Raw genomic sequence first — 26,491 nt, 5'->3', positions numbered from 1 at the left:
GAAAAAAAAAAATCTAAAAATCATCAGGCAGCTCATTCTTCTCAAGAAACACTTGAAACATCCACAGTTTTTAGTTTTAGAAAAATCAAAATAAAGCAATGCTTAGGGAATGCATTCCTGATGCCTCTTTGGGGCCAGCTTGATTTATGTAACAGTAAAATATGAGACAGTGACACTCCTGCATGTAACAGGGATGTAGCCCCCTTGCTGGTGTGTTAGATTTCTAGACCATCTGGAAATTAGTGTCATTAAACACCTGAAATAACAAGATAAAAAACCCAGGCAAACAACAGCAAAAAAGCTAGGAGTTCAACTATGGCAAGCCAGGGACAGCTGATCGACAGACCTAATGTCTTTCAAGTGGGTAGATAAAGTGCAGTCTTGGCTGTGTGTGGTCAGTAAGGATGGAACATTTCTTTTGTAGGGGTTGGCTTTTTAACCCCACGTAATTTATGGTGGGGATAATTCCACTGTGCTTAACTATAAAATCTATCTGCAGTTCCAAACTTAATGCTGAGGAAATGTACGCACTAGCAAAAATCTTGTGGCACAAAACAGTGGTGTAATTCATTATCCACTCTAAAGCTGCCATGGAAAAGGAAGGGATTGTTCTTCTCAAAAGGTTTTTTTCTACAGTTCTGACCTTGCTGCTTCTGTAGGTAGAGCTAACCTCTTATGCATTGGCTGATTATGCATTCAAATGTTTCTGTGCATTTGAATATAGTTATAAACTTACTTTTCCCTGTGCAGCATCACTTGGTAAAGTTTTACCAGTCCCAGCAGAAGTTGCTTTTCATTTATGGGTATTTGTTGCATAAACTGCTTCCATACAACTAAGCTTGTTTCCTTGGCATTTGTCAGCCTCAGAAACTTGAATGTTTAGAAGTATTTACCAACTTCACTTTCCTTGCCATGACCTTTTTCCTGTATAGGAAACAGAAACCCACTCTCTCTTCTGAATGCTTTCTGTGCATTGTTCCCTGGGACCCACAAAGCTTGTTTCTTGTGCTGCAGATGGACTACAAGTCACAGGCAGCTGTTCTGTAGACACTCTTTACCTGGACTTTTCTGTGCATGCCCAGTGTGCCTTGTCATTGCATGTTCACTCTCAAATTACTAGTTTGTAAGTGGAGTCAGTGACAGCACCTATTTTTAATGTTTTGATTTTTTTTTAAATTCTGTATTGAAAATGTGCAAGAGGAGATTTTCTCCAGTAAGTTAATGTTTATTTGGTGACCCAAGTTTCATTTTAGTGACAAACGCCACTGAGATTGCAGAGTGTGTGGGGAAGTACAGAGGTGAGGTGAAGGGGATTGTGAAGCAGGGAGCAGTAATACTGGATTGAAAAGTTTGTTCCTGAAGTGACTCCTCATGAGCACCTGCCTGTTGTACTCATGAATCTGTTGTTTTGTGTCTTGCAGTGGCATCACTGAAGGGGCCAACTGTTACTGCTGTGGGAGATCAACAGCTTCCAATTGCATCTTCTGTGTCATCTGTAAAACCCCCAGTTACAGTGAGTTTCTCCTACACACACACTGTTTTCTCCAGTGAGGATTTGTTAGCTGTAATCTGTGATAATTTTATGTTTCTCTATTTATACTTTGTCAGTTCACTTGCTACTGCAAAAAGCTTTGATTTATGAGTCCCAGGCCAAAGGGATACATACACTTCCCATCCCCCCAAACCTCATACTCGAAGCTCATAGTTGCAGATTCTTCTGGCCAGCTGCGTACCTTGTGAGGGAAATGATCAAAGACTGTGTGCTTTGGGTGAGTGTTCTGGTTATTCATCCAATAGCCAAGATGAGAATTGGACCAAATATTTTGTTCCCGAGAACAGCTTCAGAAAAAAAAACTTACTTAAATAAAAAATGGAAAGAGAAGTATTACTTGGGCAAAGAAGATTAAACTTGCTCAGAGTGCCAGAAGCAAACACATCATACCTGTGTGACATCTAGTCATAGGCATGGCAGGTGAAAAGAGAGGGTGACTCAGTGCTGGAGTGCTCCTGAGTCTGTACCTAGATATACTCTTAAAATGAGACAATGGAATTTTTTCCCTGCAGTGCAAGAGAGCTACCCAATCCAGTGCTATTTGGAAACTGAATGAAATCTCTTGAAAATCCTCATTCTCCTTTTTAGTTTCCACCTAAAGGAAATGCAGTGAAGAAAATGTTTCCCTACTCCTGCCAGCTATCTGTGAATGTCCATGTAATGTATAACTTGCCTGTGATTCTTTTGTTAATAATTCTCTTCTGCCAGTAACTCAGTAAAACAGACTCAGGTGATTTCAGTACTTTGCATAACAATGATAACAGTTGCTTGCAAAGCCATCTCCAATTTTCAGACAATTTCAGACAATATTTGGAAGAGCTGAATTGTCTTCTGAATTGGAAGAGTTGTGTATGAATCCATCTGCAAGACTGGAAAGGCAGGAGCACATCTATGCATGTGGCGGTGTTTGTTTTGATGAAAACTTGAGGACTTAAATGAGCAAAAAAACCCTCTAAGTGCTTAAGGGGCTGTCAGACACCTGTACAGTTAAATGGCATTGAATGCTGATGTGGTCTAGATTTTGGGTTATCAGATTGGGTGTACAGGAATTAATAGTGCTCAGGTAATGGATTCTCCTGAGAACTAATGGCAATAACAAGAGTAAGCAATGCCTTAAGAGGAAAATGCCCTAGAATCTGTTGAAAGCTTATAGGACATGATTTTGGCATGTGTATTTCTAGCCTGTGTCAATATTGCAGATGCATAAATTATACATGACTTACAAAATAAGAAAAGTTGCTTCTAGGGAGCTCTTGTGTTTTGCCTGTAAGGATGGAGCCAGCTTGCAACATATGTAGAGAATATTACCTGTCAGAAATTGAATATTGAAAGTAATCGTTTTAATCAAGAGTGGTTAAAAGTGAGGCTGAATTAAAGGAAAAAACAACTGTTCAGCTGGAAGACTGCTTCCAGTGCTGCAGACATGCCCTGAGAAGCATATTTTCTGAATTAGGAATATTGATCAGGACCATGGTTGTACCTTGCATTACCACTGTTCTTCCTGATAATTGCAGCCAAGACTTCTTAACTCTTTGAATTCCACTTCTTTCTCTGCATCCAAGTTCAAAACACTTGGTGCTGGTGTTTCGGATGATGGAGAACACTGCTCAAAGGAGCAGCTTCTTGGTTCATGGATAGATAATGGGCAGAACCTACTGGCTGAGGCAAAAACATTCTGGTTTACATCAATTCGTATTCCTGACAAATCAACTGTAGTGATTATGGGTGTTTTCTTAAGAGAGTCACTGTAAAGGGGTGTCATTGTGGGCAGTGACCTTATGCACAATCTGAGATACACTGAGCTGAGTGCTGTAGAGGGGCCTGAGACTTGGTGTTTCTGTAAAGAAACACCCTAGGCTGGTTTCTTTTAAGTTTTTTTGCTTTTAATCAAAAGCAGGATTGTTTCCACACATTGAAGCCTGTTTTCTATTTCTCGAGTCAGTGTCCATTTCCTTCTCATTCTTTACAGTGCCCTAAGAAAGCTGAATCCCTCTTGAACCCAGGGAAGCCACCTCCACTTAAAACTAGCCAGCAACAGAGGGATGAGGTTGCAGATGAGTGATTGTTGGGGTCCCTCCCCTGCCATGGAGCCCTGGGAGAGGGGCCCTGAGGGGACAGACACGGGGTTTCCCTGACCCTGCTCAGATTCATTCCCCATTGGTTGGTTTGGGTTCCCTGATAACGCCAAGGACCCTCGGGTCCGGTGACTGGAACAGTTCCTGAGCTGAGCCCCGGCCATGCGGCTGGAGAAATAAACATCTCTGAAACATCTACCACGAATCTGTCCATATATACTTCGTTTCCACGGGACTCCTGGTTTGAAATATGCTTGTTGCAGTAATCCCCGCTGCGACAAATGATGTCAAAGACCTCTGTGTGCTACAACATTTGGCTACTGCACCCTTGAGAAGGCAGGAGTCTGCAGTTGTACCTGCTTGAGCAAGACTCTGTGCAGAGCAGGTCAACCCTGGTGCAATGCTGGGTGCAGAGTGGATATTGGTAGCCCTGCTGATGAATTTGCTTTCTTAACCCACATCACCCTGGACTTTCTGCTTTCACTTGATTGTTCTTTTTTTTGAGCCACCAGACTTTCCAAACAAGCTGCACAAGTGAATGCTGGCAGATGTGTCTGTTGGAAGGAGAATGGTCTGGTAGCTAACTTAGAGCTTAGCAAGTCCAGTTTCAGCTCCATGATCTGCTTACAGATTCCCTCTGAGAATTCAGTAGTATGATTTAGTCTCTGTGCCAGTTTCCTGTCTTTTAAAGGACACTTTCCACCTTGGATGGGAGCTGAGGGTAAACACAGAACAAGTGAATGCTCCAGTAGAGTGGTTGAAGAAGTAACATAACCAGGGTGTCTTTCTCTAGTATTTCTGCACCGCCTAAATAGTATCCCTGAAGTCTTTTTAGCAGTCAAGGTGACATGATAAGCACTGTATATGGATGGGGAATGCAGGGTGGTATATCATGGCAGTGATGCCAGTGTGTGAGTATGAGATCCCAGCATCCACTATCCCACTCTGATCACTGAGTGTGTCTTGCCTCTCTGAGTGAAAGTGCTTGGACCTGGCACGCCAGAGGTGAGACAGCTTGGGTTCACACTCCTCACCTGGAATTTCATTAGCAGGTGCTACCTTGCTCCTCATGTGCCTTTGCCTTGTGTAGCTTCATCTGCCTAACTCCTCTGGCCTGCCTGTTGCATGTTGGCTTTCAGCATTTACTTTAGGGTCATAGTGAAGTCTTTTACCTGGCTTTCCAAGTGTCACCGGGCAAAGTCTTTTTCAGAACCTGGCTATTTCATGGCTGCACAGCCCTACCTCAGAATAGTTGCTGTCCCTGGTGCGTCAGTGAATAAGATCTTGATAGGATTGACAGCTATAAAACATTCCCTCTGAACTCTGAGATGAAAGTGAGACATTTCCTTTCTCCTTACAGAGGGCTCATCTGCTGTAAGAGGAGGGAGGTGGTTTCCTTTTCTAAAATGTAACTCCTTTCAGGTATCACAGTGGTGTCGGTAGCACTCCAGGGCAGCATGCTGTGGTGCCTCATGCTATGGGAAACTGGGAATGAAAGGTGACCCTGCCAAGACGCTTCTGTCTGCATTGGTAGCATAGTACACGTGACTCTTATGGCATTACCTGGAGCTCACTGGTGATACAGTGGAAGGGAAATAGGGGAAAATTAAGTTTGGGTTCAAATATTTGGATTGCAAGGATACTCCCTGGGGCTGATCAGCTTGCTTGCTAATGGCATAGCACAGGGAACAGAATAAAGAGTTTGTTTGGTTTTGCACTGCAAATACATAAGCCATCCTTGCTTTGGCTTCCAGCCCAGGGTGAAAAGGATGGCTGATCACCCTGCTCTTTCAGTGTTGACAGCTGTTGTTGTCAGGGACAGATGTGACTTGGGTCTAAGATAGGGATAACAGTGTGAGTGCTTTTTACTGGCAAGGTAGATTTTTAGGAGATAATGCAGTTTGTTGCACAGTTAAAGGGAAACAAGAAAGGCTTTTCTGTTCTCTTGGTAGATTTTTCTCATTTTTTTTCATACTGATTCCTCTGATGCAAGGAGATTTGCTCAAATATTGTAGTACTTAATGGTCCTAAGATTATATCTTCGGTTCATCCAGTCTCAAACCATTCCTCCTCATGCCAAAACCAGTTACCTGACTAGCATAGAAGCAGGCAGTTCTGGGATACCAGGCTCTGCAGATCTGTGTGTTTGATCCTTATAAAAATGTTTTGGAAAGCTGAAGAAGAAAACAGTGTAGGAATTTGGTGGGCAGATTAACTGCATTCCTGTTTCAGGCTGTTTATTCATAGCTTTAACTTTTTTAAGGCAAAAGGAGGCTATTTTTAGCTTGCTTTTTTTCCCTCCATATTAACCCAAACAAATTTCCCTCTCGAAGGAGAGGGTGGAGTTGGGAGGAAGGAAGGGTGGAATTGAAACTGCTTCATTAAATTGGTTTAAATATCACTAACACACAATTTTGTTTTCACATTACAGTTCTGAGCACAGAAGAGTCTTTACACTTTCCAAAGAGGGGAAGCTTTGTGTACAGAGGGAGTGAGTGAGGGCGTTGGAGACAATGAGGTGGTTATGGAAAGCTTATGACTTTTGCTTGGGGTGAACTGTCAGGAGGGTAATCCAGCTCTCCTGACTCCTGATATCTATGTTTTGATGGTTTTATGGTAAACTGCTTCTGAAGCAGAGAGAGCAAGACCAGCTCCAACAGTTTCCTTACTAGGCTGATGTGACTTTGGCTTTTAACTTGCATGAATACTGACTTCAGTGTGCTTCAGAAAGGGTCGGTGAATCCAGGGCCTGTGGATCAGATTTGTAGAAGGAAGGATAAATACCTCATACGTTGAGATTGGACGATAACCCAGAAGCCAGTGCAGAGCATTGCTGCTCTTTGACTCTCTTGCACTTTGATGTTGATTCTTCCGTACATGTTAGTTCTCCCTCCCTCTGTTGATACGAGCTGAATGATCTTGACAGTGGAACATCTGTGAAGTCCACCTCTGGTGGTGGAGTGTAGAGCTCCTCATGCTGTCCTGTCTGACTGCACAGGTTACTCAAGATTAGATCCTAAATTATCTCTTCTTGCAATGTTTTGCTCCTGCTGTGTGTTCTCCCGCACTGTAGGAGAACCGATGAAAAACAGACGTTACCTTTGTGTCTAAAGAAAATAAAAAACTTCCCTGTTTTAGAAATACACAGGGAAAAAAACCCCAAAACATGTAAATCCTTCTCTTCCAGTGATAACCTGTTACCAAGTTACTGAATTCTGTGTGTAAGCTTAGAGCTGGAAAGGACAACCTGATCTTTCAAGCCTCAGTCCCAGGGAAAGTGTCCTGCTCCTGAGGGATCAACATGGGGCCAGAGCCCTTTCTGTGGACTCTCGGGTTCTCTCTTTATCTGCTTTCTTCTCCTCTTTGACTTCTCCCACTGGGAGGCTGCTCCAGATCACAGCTACTTCATACTTGGATTCCTCTGACCTCCAGCTGAGAAGAGTTCGTGGTTGTTTATCTCATTTCTGCTCCAAGATAATCCTATGGTTTAAATGTCTCTTTGCATTTCTTGCAGCTCCCTCTCCTCAAGTGTACTTGCAGGCAGTGATCCTGTCCTCTATTGTGCTGTGTTTTGTCAACCTAAACAAGTCAAACTTTCCTGAGGTAGGCCTTTTATTCTTACCAGTGCTTCCACGCATCTGCTTTCAATTCAGTAAATTGTCTTTGAATTTTGCTGTGACCAGAATTACTCACAATAAATGTCTGAGAAAGGGCTGCTTGCATTAATGCTGATTTCAACATCTAACTATTAATTGTGGCTTAAGCATGATCTCATATATATATATATATATGTGTGTGTGTGTGTGTGTGTATATTTGAGAAACATCCTCTGGTCTTGCTCTGAAGATACCAAGTAATGGTGACTCTTTCTGTATGAGGATAGTTCTGTCAATGGCTGGTTACTTTGATGTTTAACTAGGTACCTTAATTTGAATATGCTGCCTTCAGTCACTGCATCCTGAAATGCTTTTCCTTGTTAGTTTACAGAGGCTTTTATTATCACAAATCTGATTTTTCTTAGAAGTGCTCTAATGCTTGTAGGCTATGTAAAGCAATTAGTAAATTAAAATAGTTTGTATTTCAGAAATCAAACACTCTTATTCCAAGAAAAAATCCCTTTTAAGGTGTCTTTGAGTATCCAAAAATGACTCACTATCAGCTTCCATCGCCCGATGACACTAGGCACTGCATCAGCAAGAGTATATGCAAAGAATGAAAATAAAGTCCATTATTTATGACCCTCTCTCTGAGATTCCCTGGCTTGTATGAGAAAAGTGGAACTACTTGGAAATACTTTGCTTCCCCCTGGATTTCTGGCTTCTTTGAAGGTTGTCTTGATCTTTGCGAATAATCTTGGGTTTATACGTTTGATTTCATGCCAGCAAACTAAATCTTTCTGTAATGTGCATTCCTTCAGGCTTTGTATATCATGAAGATTTGAGGGATTTCTCCCAGTGTTTGGTGTAGTGCTGTTTTCCTTCTGCTGGCACCGAAGAAAAGCAAGGCACAGCCTGCTGTGCACAGCGTCAGGGTTTGTTACCTGGCTGCGCTGCCAGTGCGCTGCCTGTCCGTGAGTGAACTGCACAATTGCTCCCCGTGTCTGCCTTTAAACTGGGTGACACTGTGCCCGGCCCTGCTGAGCTCTTGGACTTCCTAAACTCTTCCAATGACACTCTCTCTCATTCCTTAGCCATTGGGCTTACAGGGATGGTCACACAGGGCTGCTAGTGGAGATTAGCTTGTCGTCCCAAAACCCACTTGATCTGGCAAGACTCTCTCTCACTGTTGGGAATATTCCTTGTTAGAATGCTGGTCAGGGGGGCTGTGGTTTTCTTTTTTCATTCTTCGTGCTCTCACAGTAACTGGTTTTTGTTCCACACTGTCTCTTGTAATATACTCTAAATTAGTGGCTTCTAACCTTTTTGGAACAACAAACACAAGGTTTCTGGCAGACTGAGCTCCTTGTTTGTCATATATCACTGTTCTTGCATTCAGAGTGCAGTAATTTTCCTTATTGGAGAGGCTACAAACATTTATCTTGCTCCTGTGAGCTTCTGCTGGGGAACCATTGTGTTGCTCTCAGCATAAGGACTGTTTTTCTTCTGCTTCACAGTGCCTTACCCTAAAGTCTTGATTAAAGGTGTAGTAATACAAATACATTTGTCCTAAAATCAATTGAGTGAATACCCCATGCCTTTTAAAAAAATCCCAAAACCTCAGTGGATGTAAGTTGCCTTCTGAATTTTAACTGAAATCCTACCATGAGAAAATTAATTGGTCTTTCCTTGTCTGTTGGGGTTTTAGTCCAGAGCTAAATGATTTTGGCAAAATGCTTGCAGGCACTTAACTTCGATAATCATGATTTCATTTATAATTATTAATAAATCTGTTCACAATGACAAGGTTTTGCCTTTAGAAAATGCCTGTGAACCCCTCCTGCTAGATTACACTGCCAGTATGTGTATATAATTTATCAGATATGTATGTTAAGAAGGTATATGTCTTTAACTGTGTACATCTTCTCTTAGATGATAGCCATCCTTGTTCTCTGGGTATCCTTTACATCATTTAAAGTACATCATAAACTCAGCAATTAAAATAACTTTTCATACATCCCATTGTCATTGAATAATTTTTCACATATGCAATTATAGTGTCTTCTACCTTTTCAAGTTTTTTTGGAGGGAGGAAGTGCTCTTCTGCTTTTAAAAGTATTCTTTTCCTGCACTGTCGCAAGCAGTGTTAGTTCATTCTGCATTATTTTTTTAGTCACTTGCTCTAGTCCTTTAAAAGTGCAATTACATAATTCATGTAAATTTAGAAAGGGAAAGATGGAGATCTCTGCACATGTCTGGTTTTTTTATCCTCCATGGAAGCTAGGAAAAATTCAGGTTAGGATTCTGGAGAGTAATTAGCATTTGAAATGGAGGTTAAGATTGGACAGTTTCTCATGTGTCATGGAGGAGATTATTCTGGAGTTTGCCTTCAATTGGGAGAAGTAATCTCTCAGTTTTAATAAATGACTGGTTTTTGAGTCTTGAAGCAGCTTCCCCATAGCTATTTTTTTTTCCCTTGTCAGAGAAGGTCATTGTCTGGTTTACGTTGAATTGAGAGCTTAGCCCAGCCCTCTGTATTTAACCTAGAATGCAGGCAAGCAAACAGCCTCTGCTTTGGAATTTACTCTGAATAAGGCTGATTTTATTTGTTTGTACCACAGCAATGTTCACCAGCCCCAACTGGCAGCTCATGCTGTGTAAGCACTGTGCAACTGCAGGACAAGAAATGGTTCCTGATCAGACAGGTTTCAGTCCTTGTGGAATAACTGATCACTGTGTTAGTAAATGCTCCTGAATAGAGACTTCATGCTAGCTGTGCCCAGCCCTTCCAGAGGGAGGGAACACAGTTTATGGTGAGAGCTGTACTTCGTGCATACACAGTGCAGTCGTCTATCTGGAATAGCTGTAGTGTTTCCCAGGTGTGAAACTTGGAAACATCCTTGCACACAGGCTGCTTCTTTCCCTGAGTAGCACCTGGAGAAGCACAGTGACCAGCAGTGGGCTGCTGGTGTCCTGGTGAAGGTGACACAGTCCCACCTGTGCTTTTCCCAGAGAACCCCTTCCAAGTGAACAGGGAGAGGAGCTGTGGGCTGTGTGGATTGTTCTTGCAACCTGCTCCCATCCATCCGTGTTATGGGACAAAGCAGCACCTGTCAGGAGAGAGATAAGGGAACAGCTTTAGGGTTCAACTTCTATTAGGGGCTCCTCAGTTTGGGCTAAATGAGCTCTTCTGCCAGGCCATGTATTGGGACATTTGCAGCCTACATCATTAGGTTCTACTTAAGGACTTATTTGCCTTTTTCACTGATAAAATAAAAATGTTGTTTGGCAGAAACCTGGGGCTTATCGTCTTCCCCTCTGCTCCTGGAATCTGCATTTAAACCCAGGATTAGGAACTTACAGACACCACTGTTAACGTCAATCTAAAGGAGAACAATTCAAAACTGTCAGTCTCATGAATTTTCCTATGATGGTCTCGAGCATCACTAACACCTCTTTGTATCCATCTGTAGGCTCAAGAATAGTGTTGCTTCCACTTGTGTTTTCCTTGCATTTAAAAAGCTGTCTCTACAGCTATAAGGGCTGCATCTTGATCCATTTTAAATGGTAACACAGATTGCATAGAAGCCTGGGACTTGTATTTGCGTTCTCCAGAGTAAGATTTCCAGTCGTCATGGTGAGAAGTGGATTAATTTCTGCAAACTCTGTGTGTGTACTTGAATCTCATCTGCGCAGTCATTTTGATGCTTTGAGTCCACCATTAGCTTCAGGTGCCTATAGACCAGTTGTCTGCCTCTGACTGACTTTTATGGGCTCTCCTTCCCGACAGGAAAGGGAAAGATATTTTAGGACATAGTTCATCTGACCCTGCTTTAGCCAACTGCTTTAGAAACAGATGAATCCTGTCCTGCAAGTGACTGTTTCTCTCCACTGACTGTAGTGTCAGATGTTGATGTCAACATTGGCTCAAATGAATCCTGTATGAAATATATCCAGTTTTAAATTTAACCGATCAGGCATTTTCACTGAAGTGTAGTCCCCAGCTGGCAAACATGTCCTGGTGCCCAGGGAGCTGGTTGTGTGCTGTAACTTTCTCTACTTTTATTCTCCAGCTCTTTATCTGGAGAATGAAAATTATTCCATCATGACAGGAACACTGGCCTTTAGAAAGCTCCTTTTATCTACACAAATACTTTCTGCGGTATTTTTCCACTTTTTCTTATCCATCTTAGAGCTGGATTAACTTCAGAAAGACCTTGTATGGAACTCTAAGGCACATTTATTTCTTTGACCAGTAAATCAGTATTATAGTTTCCTGGGGCCTGGAAAAGAGGGTATTACTATGGAGTTATACTAAGTCCACTTTCCTGAATACTGAATTTCCGAGGAAAAGATATAAATCTCCCCTGTGAAGGAGAAGAAGCTATATGAAAAAGACTTCAGGTGCCTTATTCTCTTTGTGTTTATGCTTGCTTGCCTTTCTTTTCTACCTTCCTCCCTTTCCTCAGGTGTTGCTATGTATTACTTAATCTCCTTTGAGGTAAGTATAGCTTCTTTGTCACTGTGCAGAACACATTAGTATTCAGAAGAGCCTTTTCCTGTGTCAGAGCCAATATTTTGCTGCTTTGTAACCCTAACCTTCTTGGAACTCTCCAGCTAATATTTTTCTTTCCTTCTGTCTTTTATTGACTGTGGTACATTGAGTATTGCTTCCCTCCCCGGTAACTTTTTGGTTTTTATTCATGACTAATACATCCATTTTATGAAGGCATGAAACCTATTTACAGGGGAAAGCAAAGCTGGTTTCAGGGGCTTGATGGAAGTGACAATAGGAAGCACAGGCTCCTGAGTCATGTGTTTTGTATAGGTGAGGTCTAGCATGCAGCAGAGAGGCACAAATTCCGTGGCTCCGCAGGATCCTTCTGGCTGTGTCCAGTCTGTTTGGGAAGAGTTGTGCTGAGGCTTGCTGGCCAGGGTTTGGGTGAGCAGAGAGGGTGACAAAATGGGATTCCATTCTCCTGGCTCATGCTAGAGGAGAGGAAATCCCAGCTGCTTTACACCTCTGTGTCTCTTCCCCACTGTTCTTTGTCTGCTTGCACTGCAAACTGCTTCAAGGAGAAGCTTTATTCCTGCAATGCCAGTAGAAAACACAGCATGTGGAGCTTTGCATCCTGTCCCCTGCCTCCCTTTATTTTCCTTCCCTCTGTGTTCTACTGTCATTTTAGTAGACACTGCTGGAATTCCAGTAACCAAAGTTAGTTTGCACATTACTTTTCCCCCCTTCCCTCTCCTCCTCACCTTCGTCTTATAGCCTTGACACAATCTCAGAGTGTGCATGTTTTAGAAGGCTTGGAATTCGCATGGCATGCAAGGGAGGAGGGATTACTTACATGCTTTGCAAATATTTATCATCTTGGTCACATGTGGAAGGTCTCAAATAATTTCTGCCAGGATCTTCTCATCCACAGCAGATTTTTTGACCACAGAACTGACATTTATGGGGCATAATAGGCTGTGCAGGAACACCTGGGTAGTTTGCTGGTGTGGACAGGGCAGCCGCTTTGGTTCTGGTTGGTATCCCCTGAAGTTCTAAGGAGATAATACTTTGGGTTGCCAAGGTATTATGGTAGTGAGGGATTAAGAAAAGCGGACAGTTGATTGTGGCTGTAAGGAAAAACACTTTTTTTATTTGTTTGGGAACATTATTCCAGACCACCCTTGCTTTTGTCATAGTTTAAATGTGGTTGCAGTTCCTCTGGTTTCATCTGACATGCTCAGGGCCTGGATGAAATGCAGACCTGTGATTCAGGGTTGTGGACCAGTGTTTTAAGTGTCTGTTCTGGTATCTCACTAGCAATGTTGTCTTGTTCACAGCTGGTCCCTTAAAGGATGCAGCTAACTCGTCACATTTAGGCTATCGAGTCACTGGTTCAGTGAGTCAGTGTTGTTGGTTATTTGTGGTGAAGTGCAAAACACAAATAACATTTGTTCAAATAACATTTATTTTTCAGCAATCCACATTTTGATAACTCTCAGCCTTCTCTGTAATTTGCAAATAATCTAGTCTCAGTTTTGCACCTTCCCTTTGGTGCTCTCCCAGCCTTACAAGAACATTGTCCAACAAAACTGGAAATGGTCACCAGTGAGCTGTTCAGAAGCTTTTGATTCTCTGCTTTGAAAGTGCTGTAAATCTAGTTCGTAGAGACAAATCTGGCCACCTTGGCAAGTAAACAAAAACAATCAGCACACCAGAATTTTTCAAGATGAGGTAAAGCTCTTGACAGGAATAGAGCAGTGGGAGAGAGTTGGTGGTGGGGAAATCTGACAAGTTAATTTATTTTTGGTGTTTTAATTGGATCGGTTGGGAGACAGAAAGAAAAGATGGTGCAGGAGACAAGATGGAGTCCTGGGAAAGGGGAGCAGGGAAAGAAGTGTAAACATGACCAGCAAAATAATCTACTTGGTGTGTAAAGTCCATTTAAATGTAAATTACCCAAAGTGATTTTTTTAGTGGAATTTTTTATCAGTGCAGTGTAGAAAGACAGAATTATTTTCCCCCTTGTTTAAATACGTGATGCAGACAGCTGTAGAGGCTTACAAACATCCCTCATCTCTCTAGCTCCTCACACCCACTTCTTTCCTTTAGGCTCCTTGGAGCTGTTCCCTGCAGCAATGCTTCCAGGTAGTGACAGTGTGGATGTTCACTTCAGTCACCAGAGCCCTGTCAGGGCCAATTAACATCCTAATGACTGGCATGTACCATCTTGATAACATTCAGTCTGTGCTCTGTACCAGGGGACCTCTCCTCTTTAGAACCCATCTTGTCTCATCTGGACTGTACTGGTCATAGAAACCTGTAGAAAGAAACAAAAAAAAAAAAGAAAAAAGAAGAATATTTCCATTTCATCTTGTGTTCTGAGTCCCAGGGGCTTCAGCCATACTGTCCTTTCTTTTTGCTGAAAGTGATGAATCTTGGCTTCAGGGAGGGGACTCAAATCAAACCACTGCTCTTACAGGTACTGAGAACTTTGGGCTGAAGATTCAATGAGGCAAAGTAATGCAGTACTTGTTCTTCAGAGCTCTGTTGAATGAGAGCAAAGACCAGCCACATAGTCTTTAAATATTGAGTGCCTGGCCAGTATAAGGACTAAAGTGATACTTTCCTGAAATTACTGCTACCTGTTGTTGTTTGGTGGTCTGCTGCAAAATCTATTCCAGTAGCATCTGCTGTCAAAACCGTGCTTTTGTCGTTCAATCAAACCAGAGCTGAATGCAGTCCAGAGATCTTTTGGGTAGCACAGGCCAGGGCATGCAGATGAGGAGATTTAGGGGAGGTTTCACAGCTACTCAGTGCATGGTGGGAGTCCAGGTTGTAAACGTGCCTCTCAGCACCCTTTGTGAGCGTGAAGATTGTCGAGGGTTTGCAATCTGCTCTGCCAGGCTGGAAGGGGAACATCTCCTCTAGCAGCAGCAGAGTTAAATGCTGCAGTATTAAATCACCCTATCCCCGTGCTGTGTTTCATTGTTCAGTGACAACATGCTTTCAAGAGAAACTCACGCATCTATCCTGATTTTCAGCCCTGAAAGTCAGTGTTCCTTCTTGTTAATGTGCGTTGCTGTCCAATCTTGCCATGTCCTAGCTCTTCAGTGGCTTAAATGAAGAGCTGTGATGCCAGGGCCAGCTGGTTGGCACAGCTGGCACAGCCACACTGGGTCATCTGGAGAGAGAGGTCAGCAGTTTAATGCTCCTTAAGAGGAGCCAAATCAGTGGCGATGCCAAAGAGTGGCTGAAGGGCAGTGCGTTAGCATGACTGGACTGAAGCTGCAGTAGGGAGGATATCAGTTTATGGGGCTGTGGACATGGCACCTTTGACTGGTAGCAGAATGCTTGAAATGGCATTGCTAACATTCTGAGGACAAAAAATATTTTCTTCCCTGTAAGGGGCAGCAAATCATGAGTGTGAGCTCTGGAGAGCGAGTGAACAGGAATTACTATTTTTAAGGTCATAACTGTTCTTAAAACACACACAAAAAATAGCCCTGCCATCCCCTCGCCCAGTGTGCAAGGCTGAAAGACAGCACATTAACATATCCACATGGTGCATATGTTATTTTTAACATTGCTGTGAGAATTTTCCTGAATTTTTTGAATGGCGTTTGCATTTACTATCAGAATGCTGTCATATCATGACTTTTGAAATCCTAAGCTTAATGTTTTGATGTGATCTTCTGCCATGTCACAAGAACTTGATGGCCAGGAAGGCTGCAGGTACGTAGATAGGAGCACTGTGTTTGTTCTAGTACTTGCCTGCACCTCTTGTCTCTTCTGGATGTGTCCCCAGAAGACCTAAACCTGTGCCCTGGAGCCTTTTCTTGGAAGTGCCACCTTGAATGTCACGGTATCTGCTACAATCTGGTTTGTAATGCACTGAGCCAGCTCTCATGTGCACGAGGTATAGTAAATCTGCAAGGCTGATTGACTGCATGCTCACAAAGTACCCAAATAGAAGCCCTCCTAAAATGGTCCCATGATTTGAGCTCTTCCTCTTGTGATTTCTTATGTGCATGATTTAGTTTGTAGATGCCTGAGACTGATGCCCTCTGTCCCTCTCTTCTGCGTCCCTGAGCATCCCCAAATCAGACATTCTAGGCATCACATGATCACAATAGGCTGCTTTTCCCAGGGGATCTTGCATTAAACCCTACTGAAGGTCACACTTAGTTTTTCTCTACAAACATGAAGGCCAAAAATTGAAAATAAAGCAGAACCTCTAATAAAAGTGTGATTATTTTACATTGATCTCTCTTGAGAAGCTTAGGTGCTTAGTGAAGTGTCAAGTATGAGATGAAATGGGTAAAGTCGGCAGAGCTGATGTAAAAGATGGATAATAACAGGGCAGATTTTCCCACGTTAGTCTGCCTATATTCCTAATCCTGACCTAGAGCTATTCTACCTCTCCCTTCAGAGTAAGGCAGTAACTAGGTTTCTGTGGCCTGTTTAACAAGAGGATAGTGCCCTGCTGCTTTCCAAGACGTGTATGAGAAGAGAGCATGTAAGCTCCCTGGCAAGGATTCAGGGGCTCTGACACAGATTTTGGCAGCTAAGCACATCTATCACCTGTAAGACAGGGGCTGGTTAGTTGTCCATGCTGCAGAGAGGGGCAGAGCGTGAGCCAGCCCTCCTGTCCCAATGGAGCTTCACAGCCTTCAGAGCAATCTGGTTTCTCTGGAAAGGACTGAAGCCAGAGGCTGAGAATTAGGGATTGAGGGCTGCGGCTCGAGGGTGATCCCCAACTGCCCAGGAGAACATGAATCTCATTGGTGTGACTATAGACATATCTATTGTGGCCAAATCTGCAAAAATCATGTAGAACTCTAACTCCCACTGATCTTGGGAGGATTAGGTGCCTACATGACTTTGTACATCAAAACTGCCTGCTTCAGTTCTTCTTTTGCAAAATCAATAAAAAACTATGTCTTCTTTTTACCTCCCAGTCTGGCTTTGTAAAGATGCTAGGATTTATCCTGAAGATTTGTTTCTAAATCAGTGGGGACATGCTCTCAGTTGGGGCTCTCATCACAGGGTAATTACTGCTTTATGTCAGGGTACAGAGGTGTCACACACAGGTTTCTGCTCAAGCACATAGTCAAAAGTCAGAATCTGCAGCTCAAATGTGGTCAAACCAATAATCTGAGCACTCAGTGGTTTTCTGTAGTGCAGGACAATTCCCAGAGATTAATGTAAATGTAAGAGCCTTTCTAGTGGAAGCAAACTACAATCCTATGATTGCATTAGACATTTCAAATGGCTCTGTAAAGACTTGGCAACTACATATTTTTGAAGCACATTTATTCTTGGCGCAGCTTAGATTCTAGCTCAGTGATGAATTACTTTAAACTTTAAAATGAACTCCTTGTCCTGATGTCAGGATGGATTGTGATCTTAAAGGTGACTTGTAAGAGAAAACAAATATTTATTTGGCTTCTGAATTTTTTCATTATATAGTAGGTAAAAAGAGCACAAAGAGCAGACACTTCTTGAAAGCATCAGTGGTGGCTGAAGGAATACTAAAACAAAAAGCATTTCCAAATATCAGATCCATATAGTTCTTTCAGACTTGCAAAATTTCCTTCTGAGCCAAGTTCCCTTTCTTTCATGTCCACTTCAGTTAAAGACTGAGTTTTTTTCTTTATTTGTTTCAGAGTTTCAGTGTCCTTTCCAGGTAAAGTACAGGAGCTTGCAATGTCCATTCCCAGGACACCTGTGGAGGAGACTTGAAGTTGGCTATGCCAGTTACAAAAAGCTGGCTGCTAAAGAGGTAGGAAAAGGAGAGCTTAGAGTTAAATTTAAAATTTATCCAAATACTTGGAAGGAAGAAAGCTGCCATCATCTTGCTACTCAAAAAACTCATCTTTTTCAATCACTGAGACTGATTTTAATCCCAGTTGTGGTCTGTATTTGTTCTGTACAAGTTGTTTTTTACCAAGTGACTGATAAAGTCTTGTCTCAGCATCATACTGTAAATTAAACTTAAAAGCCACACAACCTGATATGATGGCTGATTTTTGTCCAGAAGCAAAATATCCACCCTAGCATCTACATTTTTGAGGTACAGACTAGGATGTTTTGCTTATTTCCTGCTCCACCCTTAAGCTTACTGCTTAACTGCTTACTCATTCTGTGTACACATTTAAGGTGTTTTCATGAATCTCTGGAGTTAACTGGTGTACCTTGTGTTTATTAGGATAAATGTTTTGTCAGCAATAATCTTGAATATCAATAATTAATAATTTATGCTTATGACTTTTATTGAATTTGTGGTGTGCTTCATTCTTAGTGTGGCATCATGGCATGGTATTTAGACAGAGTCTCTTCATGAGGGAAATCTGGTCTCTGCCTTCGAGTTTGGGCTTCTTGTGGGCAGAGCTGTGCTAACAAATTCTTGGTCTATCCAGCTGTAAGAGTCCATAGATAGTCCATATCTTAAATCTGTGGCTGCAGCAAGTTGAGAGGACATGTGAAAAACAACTGTCTCAGCACACACTCTATAACCTGCTTGATTTGCTGTAATCTGTTGATGGATCTGATATCCTGATGTATATCCCTTGGCTGGCCACATCTGTGTTGCATTTCAGCATCTGGGACTACTGTGGAAACCAGCAATTCTGCAGTGGGTTTTTGTGAGGTAGAAAACAGAACAAGTTGCTTTTCTATTAGAATATATTCACTCTCTGTTTTGAGTATTTTCAGTTGGCTGCAGATTCGTTGTGAAGCAGTATGATGTACTTGTGGCCAGCAAGGAGAGAATTTCTGAGCTTGGTTTCGGGCTTGTACTTTGTACAGTGTATAAAGACTTTGTAAAGTTTTCGAGTGGCTCTGGAATAGGATTGGTAGCAGAACTGCCATGCAGTCTGTAGTCTGCTGATGCAATCTGTAGTTCTGCTGGATAAAGGGGTGTCAAGATACAGTAGTTACCTCACAGTGAACAGCAGGAAAGATGGTACTTCTGTTCTTAGGCTTCTTGAGCTGTGTCTCATTCTGACCAAGGAGTCTGTAGAGTCTGATGGACTAATTCCTAGGCCTTGCCCTGTGCAGCCCTGGGTGGCTTGAGAAATGAATGGGGAGCATGAGGGAATAGTGGCCAGAACATGAGTTTTGAGGACCATGCTCTATTGTTGCAAATTAGATGAAAGTAGGTTGGTTTTGTTTCTGTGTCTGGGAGGGACAACAAAGAACTTAAATGCTGTCACTGGCTGCCTGGAAGGCAGCTGTGCCCTCTGGTGCATTGTGGCTGGCTGACTACAAGCTCAGACAGTACTTAAAATGCAATCCTCCCAGGACTGCTGGCGTTGAGGCGCCAGGGCACAGTGCTACAACAGTGATCTGCAAAATGTCTGGTTGTGCACTTCATTCTGGCCTGTGTTTCTCCTGAGACAGTTCGTTGTCTGTCACAGCTGTATGTTTTCTCCCTGTTCCAAGAATATGGTTACAAATACTGTGTTTCTGGCTTATTACTTCGAACATTTTTTCTGCCACTTCACAGGGCTTCCTTTTGCACCACCCAAGTGCAGAACACTCATCTTTGCTGTCAGGTCTTCATAGCCCGCCCCTGCCCTGTGTATCTTGTCCTGTGCAGCACTGAGACATCACCCCCCATCTGCTCTGTCAGCCTTGAGTCTTCATTGTCATGCAGTTCCAAAAAACCTCCTTCGTGTTTTCTTCCATGTCACATCTGGCAAGAGGAGCTCTACTTAAAGGTCACCAAAACTGACAACTTTTCTCATTCTCAGTCTTCCCATAGCACTCTGCTGTGCCAGCAGCAAGCTGGGAGATGAGACAGCTGCTACATGGAGAGTACCTGCAAAGCTCAAGGGAGAAGCTGCTGAGTGTCAGAACTGCCTGTGTCCCCCTTTTTTTTGCCCATGTCAGTACTCTGTTGCTGCCCAGGGAGGAGCTGGGTGTGGAAGGTGGGAGAGCACTGCCTGCTAGGGCTGGCCTGGTCCCTGCTGAGCCACTCTGCTCCAGCTCCTCTAGCACCAGCAAGGCTGCCTCTGCTCAGCACTCCTCAGCCTTAAGTAAGGGGTGCCTTCCTAAGAAGCTTTCAGTTGGGGAGTGATGCCATCGTGGCAAGCTCCTTCACATGTCTCCCTCAGACTGTATGAATCCCCCCAGGGACCTTAGTTGACAAGTCCTTTAGGACAGGGCCAGTGTCCCCCGAACTTAGTGCCCACTGTATTTGGTAAGATGCTTAGCAAAATATGCAGGAATGCTCAACAATTCCTTCACTACTTCCAGTGCTGGTCACTATAAGCTTGTTTAAGCTCTGTCCTTCTCTCTTGCCATGGAAAAGCACAGTGAAATTTATATTTTGCATAAGAGGGAGCGCACATTCCTTCATTGATGAGAGAAATAGTGCTGGCTCTGGTTTCAGTACTAACAGCAACCAAAGCCCCCCAAAAGAGAATTTTTCTCTGTTCCACTCCCTTGGTAAACAATTTTATGTGCTTTTTGTCTCATTATGTTTTATTTGCCCCAGTTGTTTGTATATATAAAGAGACTAAAGTAGAATTATTGAATAAAGTCCCTGGTGTTGAATCTATGTGTTTCTCATGTATGGCTTCACATGGAGGGGTTTTTTTAAATTATTGTTTATAAGACACTGTGTATTGTACCTCCTCCCAATGGTTGCACTCCCCCAGACGAGCTAGCATCTGCTCCTAATGCTTTTACCTTAGCTGGCTATAATTCTGTTCTAACCTGGGAAATATTTCCTTCTAGTGTGGCCAAATGATACATGCAGCTCTGTTATTGATATGTGTGCATCACAACTAAGTGTCTGATTGAGAATCTGCATGGGATTGTGAATCTTTCATTGATTTCTCCATAGGTTTTGACTGTACCTCTCATAACCTGTCGTTCTCGGTGAATCTGTCCTGCTCTGTTTACTTTGCTTCACGAGATAAGGATCATGCTGTTCCTTGGTGAGATGTATTCCCGGGAGCCTTCCTTTTTTCACCTGTGCAGTGATCATTTCATATTTTAGCAACCTGATGCTAATAAGTCCTGCAGCATTAGCTGTGCCTTGGAGACAAAGCCACTGTAATACAGCTCCGATGTACCCATGGGTTTTACGTGGTACAGCCAGGGTGTAAATGGGTGACTGTGGCTGCCCTTAATCTACATCAAAACTCCCCCAGTACTATGTTTGTGAAGGGATGACATATCACTCTGTACTTTGCTTATCTTGCTCATCTCTTATGATCCTTCCTTGTTAATCCCTAGTTGCTATAGTGAGTTGTCTTTGTGCTCCTCTTTACCTTTTGTCCCACTGATACTTTTGCAGCTTCTTTATGTGTATGTCTGGCTTTTCTATCCCCATTTTTTCCAGTGGTTTCTATTCTTGGCTATGTGGATGTCATTTTCCATCTTACTCCTTCGTGTTTTATGGCTGTTTTTCATCTCATGTGGCACTGGACTCCTCTGTGGAGCTGAGTGGGTGCTTTGGATGTGCATGCAGCTAAACAAAGACCATCAACTCAGTCTTCCCTGGCAGCTGGGAGGAAGATTACAGGAGCAGGATTTGTATCAGGATGGTTCACCGATGTAGTCACAATTCAAGCATTTGGCTGGGTAAGTGTTCGTGGGAACAGACTGCAGCCTGGTGAGCCTGAGGAACCAGGCAGCTAGACTAAAGGAAAGATGTAGAACCAAGAGCCAGTGACATGTGCTTTGCACCAAGATTGCAAAGTCCCTGCTCCTGTTTTGAACACAGGCACTCAGCTTCTACAGAATTGGAGTTTTCTCTGTAGCCCACATTAATTTATTACATTCATGTATTGAGCTGGCTGCGTTCAGTATGTCGATTGAATGGAGAGATGATTTAAAAACATGAAGTGTTCTGGAGAGAGATTAAACTGTTTCCTTGTTCAGTAGTTCATATCTCTCGATCAGCCATGAAAATTGAAACTGCAAATATTAATAAATTAATTGACACATTTGCTACTCTCATTGTAATGATACAGCCAATCCACAAACAGTCATATTATGAGTCATATCTTCAGAAGCAGGAGATATTTTTTAAAATGTGGGGTTATTTCACAGTATTGGGTTTTGTTTTTAATTTGTCTTCTGCTTTATGAACATTTAGGCTTATTATTACCAGGCTTTCTTCTGCAGTCAGGAGGAGCAGAAACTTAGTTTGTCCTTTTTCTTTTTTTTGTAATGACAGGGCACTTACGCTCAAGAGGAGACCTACAATAATAGTAAAAATTGACAGACCTACAACTTTTTCTGTGTTCTTTTAGTTATGATTTAAAGCACTTTAAAGATTCAGCTTTCTGTGACAAGCAGTGAATAATGTTAATTGAGGCTTCTTGAAAAACATTTATAGTTGTCACTTTCCCTCCATTCTTTCCTTTCCCCACTCCCACCCCTCTTTTACCAAATTCCGAAGTTGTTATAACAACATCAGCCATCGCTTTCTCAGTTGTCAGTGCACAAGGACAACAGTGCTTTGGACAGGAAACCTTAGCAGGGTAAATTCCCAAAACTTCCTCAAAGATCTTGTTGCAATTTCTTGCCCTTGTTTAGCTATTTGTATGGGAGGATTATTTTCCTAATGTTTTGATGGCTGTGTTAGAGCTGTAGTACTTTACTAGGGCCTGATACTAATAAATCACAATTGCATTATAAAAAAAATCCCAGTAGCCAGATTTAAAAGCACTTTGAAGTATTGTAGAGGTTCTTTCTATACTGAGTGGCCAGGTGATAAAATGACAGTTAAAATGAATCACCACTGAATGCAAAGCATTGCATGTAAAAGGAAAATAACCTTCTTCCCTTCCCTATCAAAAACCCCACAAAGTACGTGAGGGTAGTGATGATGAGTCATACCTCAGCTAATGCTGCCTTGGGAAAGTTGCTCCTAATAAGTCTTTGGAAGAGTAAGCACCGTGTTCAGAGGTGATTAAAGAGGCAAATAAAATGAAAGATTTTTTTTCTGCTGTGTGTGAATTCATCAATTTCTAGACTCGTCAGCCTGGAAAAGAGGTAAATTAGAGGTCGCAGGAGAAGGCTAATGAAATCATGAAGGAAGAAGAGAAGATGAATTAGGGAATGAAGGTTCACCTTCTCATAAATAAGGCATTATAAACTATCCAATGAAATAAGTAGTAGATATTAAGTAAATGGAAATACATTTTCCTGCAACATGGAACGGAGCTGTGGAACTTACTGCTACATCATATTGTTGAGTGTAAAAGCATACACAGACTGGAGAGATTCATGGGCTGTAAAACAGAATAGTTCAACCCCAGCCTCTAGCTGAGGAGCCATAAGCTTGTAGTAGTCAGCTGGAACTCTTTAGGAAAGGGAAATGTACATCCTCTTTAAGGATGGAGCGGGAGGAAGGTAATGCTACCTTCTCCTAACTCCTGACTCCTACCATCTTTGCTTCCACGTTCCTGCGGGGCTGGTTTCTTGTGTTTGTGTGTGAGTCTGTGTATCTGAACAGCTTCGAGTCACGGAAACACATTCCCATTCCCCTTGTCTTCACAGACGTGTGCACATTTTTCTGCAAAGCTTTTCTCTGTAATTAGATTGCATCTGTGTTATTTCAGTGAAACGGGATCTTGGTGCAGATTACATTGTGCAGAAAAATCCACGGCGATGCACCGAGGAAAATCTCCACTAGTTGTCACTCGATCCCCATTTTAAAGCTGACTTCAAGACCAGTTCGAGCTTCTTTCTCTTAGAATGATGTCCTGGGCCCCAAATAACAAATATCTGGAACAGATTTTGCTACAGAGTCCTTCTAAAACATGGTGATAGGAATAAGTTGAAATCCAAGAGATGGCAGTGCCTGCAAGTGTTGTTCTGTGGGTTTTGGCTTTCTAAATAACTACCCTTAACAGCGCATTGCCCAGGGTCAGAGCTAGTGTGGGAACTGCTGTACACACACTGCATGCCAGATCCTCTCTCTGGAGGGCTGATGATCCCAAAGGACACGTTCCCTCCAGGAGAAATTACAGAAGAACGAAAAGGGTGTGGTGGTGCCAGGGTTAGCTTGTGATCAATGTTTTCTTGGGTTAGCAGAACTGTAAAGGATTGTGGCAAAAGGGTGCCAGCTGTGATGAAGAGGAAGGGGTTCAGTAGAGGTATTTTGCAGCTTATTCCCAGGATAGTTTTCTTTTTCTGGTCTCACATCGAAAAAGCACCTAGATTTTTAACCAGAGGACGGTAAACTCTTTCACAACTCGGTGTTTTGCCTGCTTATATTTCTTTGGTACTTGCATTCAAAGCCAGCACGAGTTTGAGAAAAATAATAAATGTCATAAACTTGATAAACGTCTTTTTTCTTCTGCTGTCTTTAGCTCTCCCTGTCACAGGTTCAGTTTTGGAGCTCACATGTTTTATTGTTTGTGTAGAAGTAGTGTTGTGTTGAACAAATCATGTTCTGCACCGGTTGGTGCTTGATGCTGTGAAGCAAGGAAGGAAGGCTCTTCTTGTCTTGAAGAGTTTGCTGTCTGAGTAAATTACAAGAAAATGCAAACATGACATAATTCAGGCTTTTAATTCTTTGTTATATTTGCAAGGTAGTGGTCAGTGATGGAGCCTGGGAGTAAGAGCAGTTAGGATGTCCTGCACCCTGCTCCCACATGCTCACTCTGTAAGTACCATCATGTGCACACCAGGAATAACACAGAGCAAAGCAGCCTGAGTTGCTGTGGCTGCAAAGGTGTGATTTGTTCCTACAAATCAGTTGCTGTTTCCAGTCGCTCAGTGCTTAAGTAGTAGGCAGAGCTTGTTTAAAAGGGAAGAAAACCCCAACAACAAAAACCCCCCAACCTAACAACCACCATAAAACCCCCAAAACAAAACTAAAAACCCACAACCAAAATGAACAAAAAATTGACCCCCAAGCCCACCGACAAAATCAAACCAACCCCCTCCCATCTTTCAGGATTTAAAGAAAGAGGTTTCCTTTTTAAAGTAATGAAACTGGAAGAATTTGTTTTTCAAACACTTGTTCACTGTAATGGTAAAAGTGTTATCCTTAGTTACTGTTATAAAATTTAATAGAAAGTGTTCTGCAATCCATTTTCTCTTCTCTCTTCTTCTCCTGAAAGGAGTAAAGAAAATCAGCTCAAATTGAATTGCTCTCAAGGTATTTCTTCAAGGTTAGAGAATGTTTCCTGCTCCAGCTACCCATTTCCTTTGAAATAACTATGTTTTGGAAATTCTGTGAGCCCAGGACATCAAAATGAAATTCAAGGGAACAAGGGTGTGTTTGAGACCAATGGGCAGGGTGTTCATGCATTTGTATCCCAGGACTTACTATGTTTCATTTATATACTGAGAAAAGATGGGGATATTTATTTGCATGAAAAATTAGTATTTTATCTCTATTATATCAGCTGATAATTTGATTGCTTTGTTGAAACCTTTATTACACATCTTTGTCTAATACTTTCTTCATTCTTTAATTTTCTAAAAGCTGTTTGAAAACCATGGAGATTAGGCAATCCCTTCCCCCACGTTACATTTTAAATATAGAAGAAAATAATCAGAAACTTCTCATTGCTCTTGATTGCCTTTTAATTATTTTATGCTTTAATTAAGTCTCACCATTCCTCATTAAGGGTATTGTTCAGGAACTGTTTTAGTAATCCTGCACAAGCAGCATCTGTGAAAGCTTTTGATAGCTGTTGCCTTGGTAAAGAGAATTTTCACTTATAAAAGCAAATACCACATGACGAGTTTTGGTGCCCTGTGTTGCCTGGGGAAGCTGTGGGGCAAAAGTTAGAACCCCAGATTTATAGGATGCCTAGGAAACAAGTTCCTGAAGCTGAGCAGCCTTGCCTGGAAATAATGGTTGTGCTAATAAAGTGACCATTTGCATGGTTTATGCTGCACAGCTCATAATCTCTATTAGCAAATTTGATGGCATTCTTGATCCAAGCCACTTTGTAATAAAATCAGAGGTGCCAGACAGTGACTTCTTAGGTGCTTAGATCATTGTCTCCTGTGGTAGCAAAAAGTCTGAGGCAGGGATCAATGCATTGGGATGCATGAGACAGCTCACACCTGCCTGCCTGCACGGGGAGAGAGGGGGGAGCTGCTGCCAAGGCCAGAGATGTCCGTACTCCCTGTGACACCGGTGTAAGGCGACCTGGAGGGTCTCTCTCCTTCAGCTCAGTCACTGACTCTTCAACTGTTGCACAGAATTTATTCTACCACTGCTAGACCTGGAGCTCAAGTGAGAAATTCCTGGGTCACTGTAACATGAATAAAGTATATGCTAAATTGATCAACTACAGCTGAGAGTAAGTCTGCAGTGCAGCTGCTTAACTAAATTTAAAGCTTAAGGATCACCTTGAAGAGAAGTTTGAGGAGCAGTAAAGTTTTCCAAACAATGTCCATGCTGAGGCAGTGCCTAGGTAACTTGGTAGCAAGGTGAAAGAAGCCTGGGAAGTTGCAGTAGCATTGTGGGAGGCTTTGCCAGCTTGTCTGCTATACTGGATGTGTGTTCAGTTTGCAGATTTGTCAAATGAAAGTGCTGTAGTTAAATTCTCAGTAGAATGAGCCTCTGTCTCCTTGGCTGACACATGTAGAGCACCCTGCTTTTGCAAAGGTCAGTATTAGCCATAAAACTCATGTAGGTAACTTAGCTCAAGGCATTGCCATGAGCATGATATAATTTGGTTGAACACCTCATGGTGATCAGTCTCATGTGGGGTCACTCCTCTCTCTTGCACAGAGAAGCAGAGATGATCTGCTGTCTTTGTGTGTGTGTATGCAAAAAAAA

The 26,491-nt window shown here is 42.4% G+C and overlaps 1 protein-coding gene across 3 annotated transcripts in view; it reads left to right on the top strand.

Annotated features, from left to right (window-relative positions):
- Nucleotides 1-26,491, top strand: part of TSPAN4 (tetraspanin 4) — a 431,876-nt gene that overhangs the window by 67,981 nt on the left and 337,404 nt on the right. Inside the window, exon 1 of one of the 3 annotated variants that reach the window (XM_042038859.1) lies at nucleotides 1,422-1,513. The exons of 1 other annotated variant lie outside the window; for it this stretch is intronic. The gene's annotated coding sequence lies outside the window, so the exon portion shown is untranslated. Of the gene's footprint in view, nucleotides 1-1,421; nucleotides 1,514-11,526; nucleotides 11,628-26,491 lie in introns of those variants that run through there. One more of the 3 variants, XM_042038856.1, reaches the window with a different exon arrangement.

Source organism: Corvus kubaryi, unplaced genomic scaffold (assembly GCF_017639235.1).
Source record: "Corvus kubaryi isolate FWS band 111438036 unplaced genomic scaffold, C.kubaryi_AGA036_p1.0 37392, whole genome shotgun sequence".
Classification (NCBI taxonomy): Eukaryota; Metazoa; Chordata; class Aves; order Passeriformes; family Corvidae; genus Corvus; species Corvus kubaryi.
The sequence above is the reverse complement of the archived record's forward strand: the minus strand, read 5'-3'. Positions and strand labels throughout refer to the sequence as shown.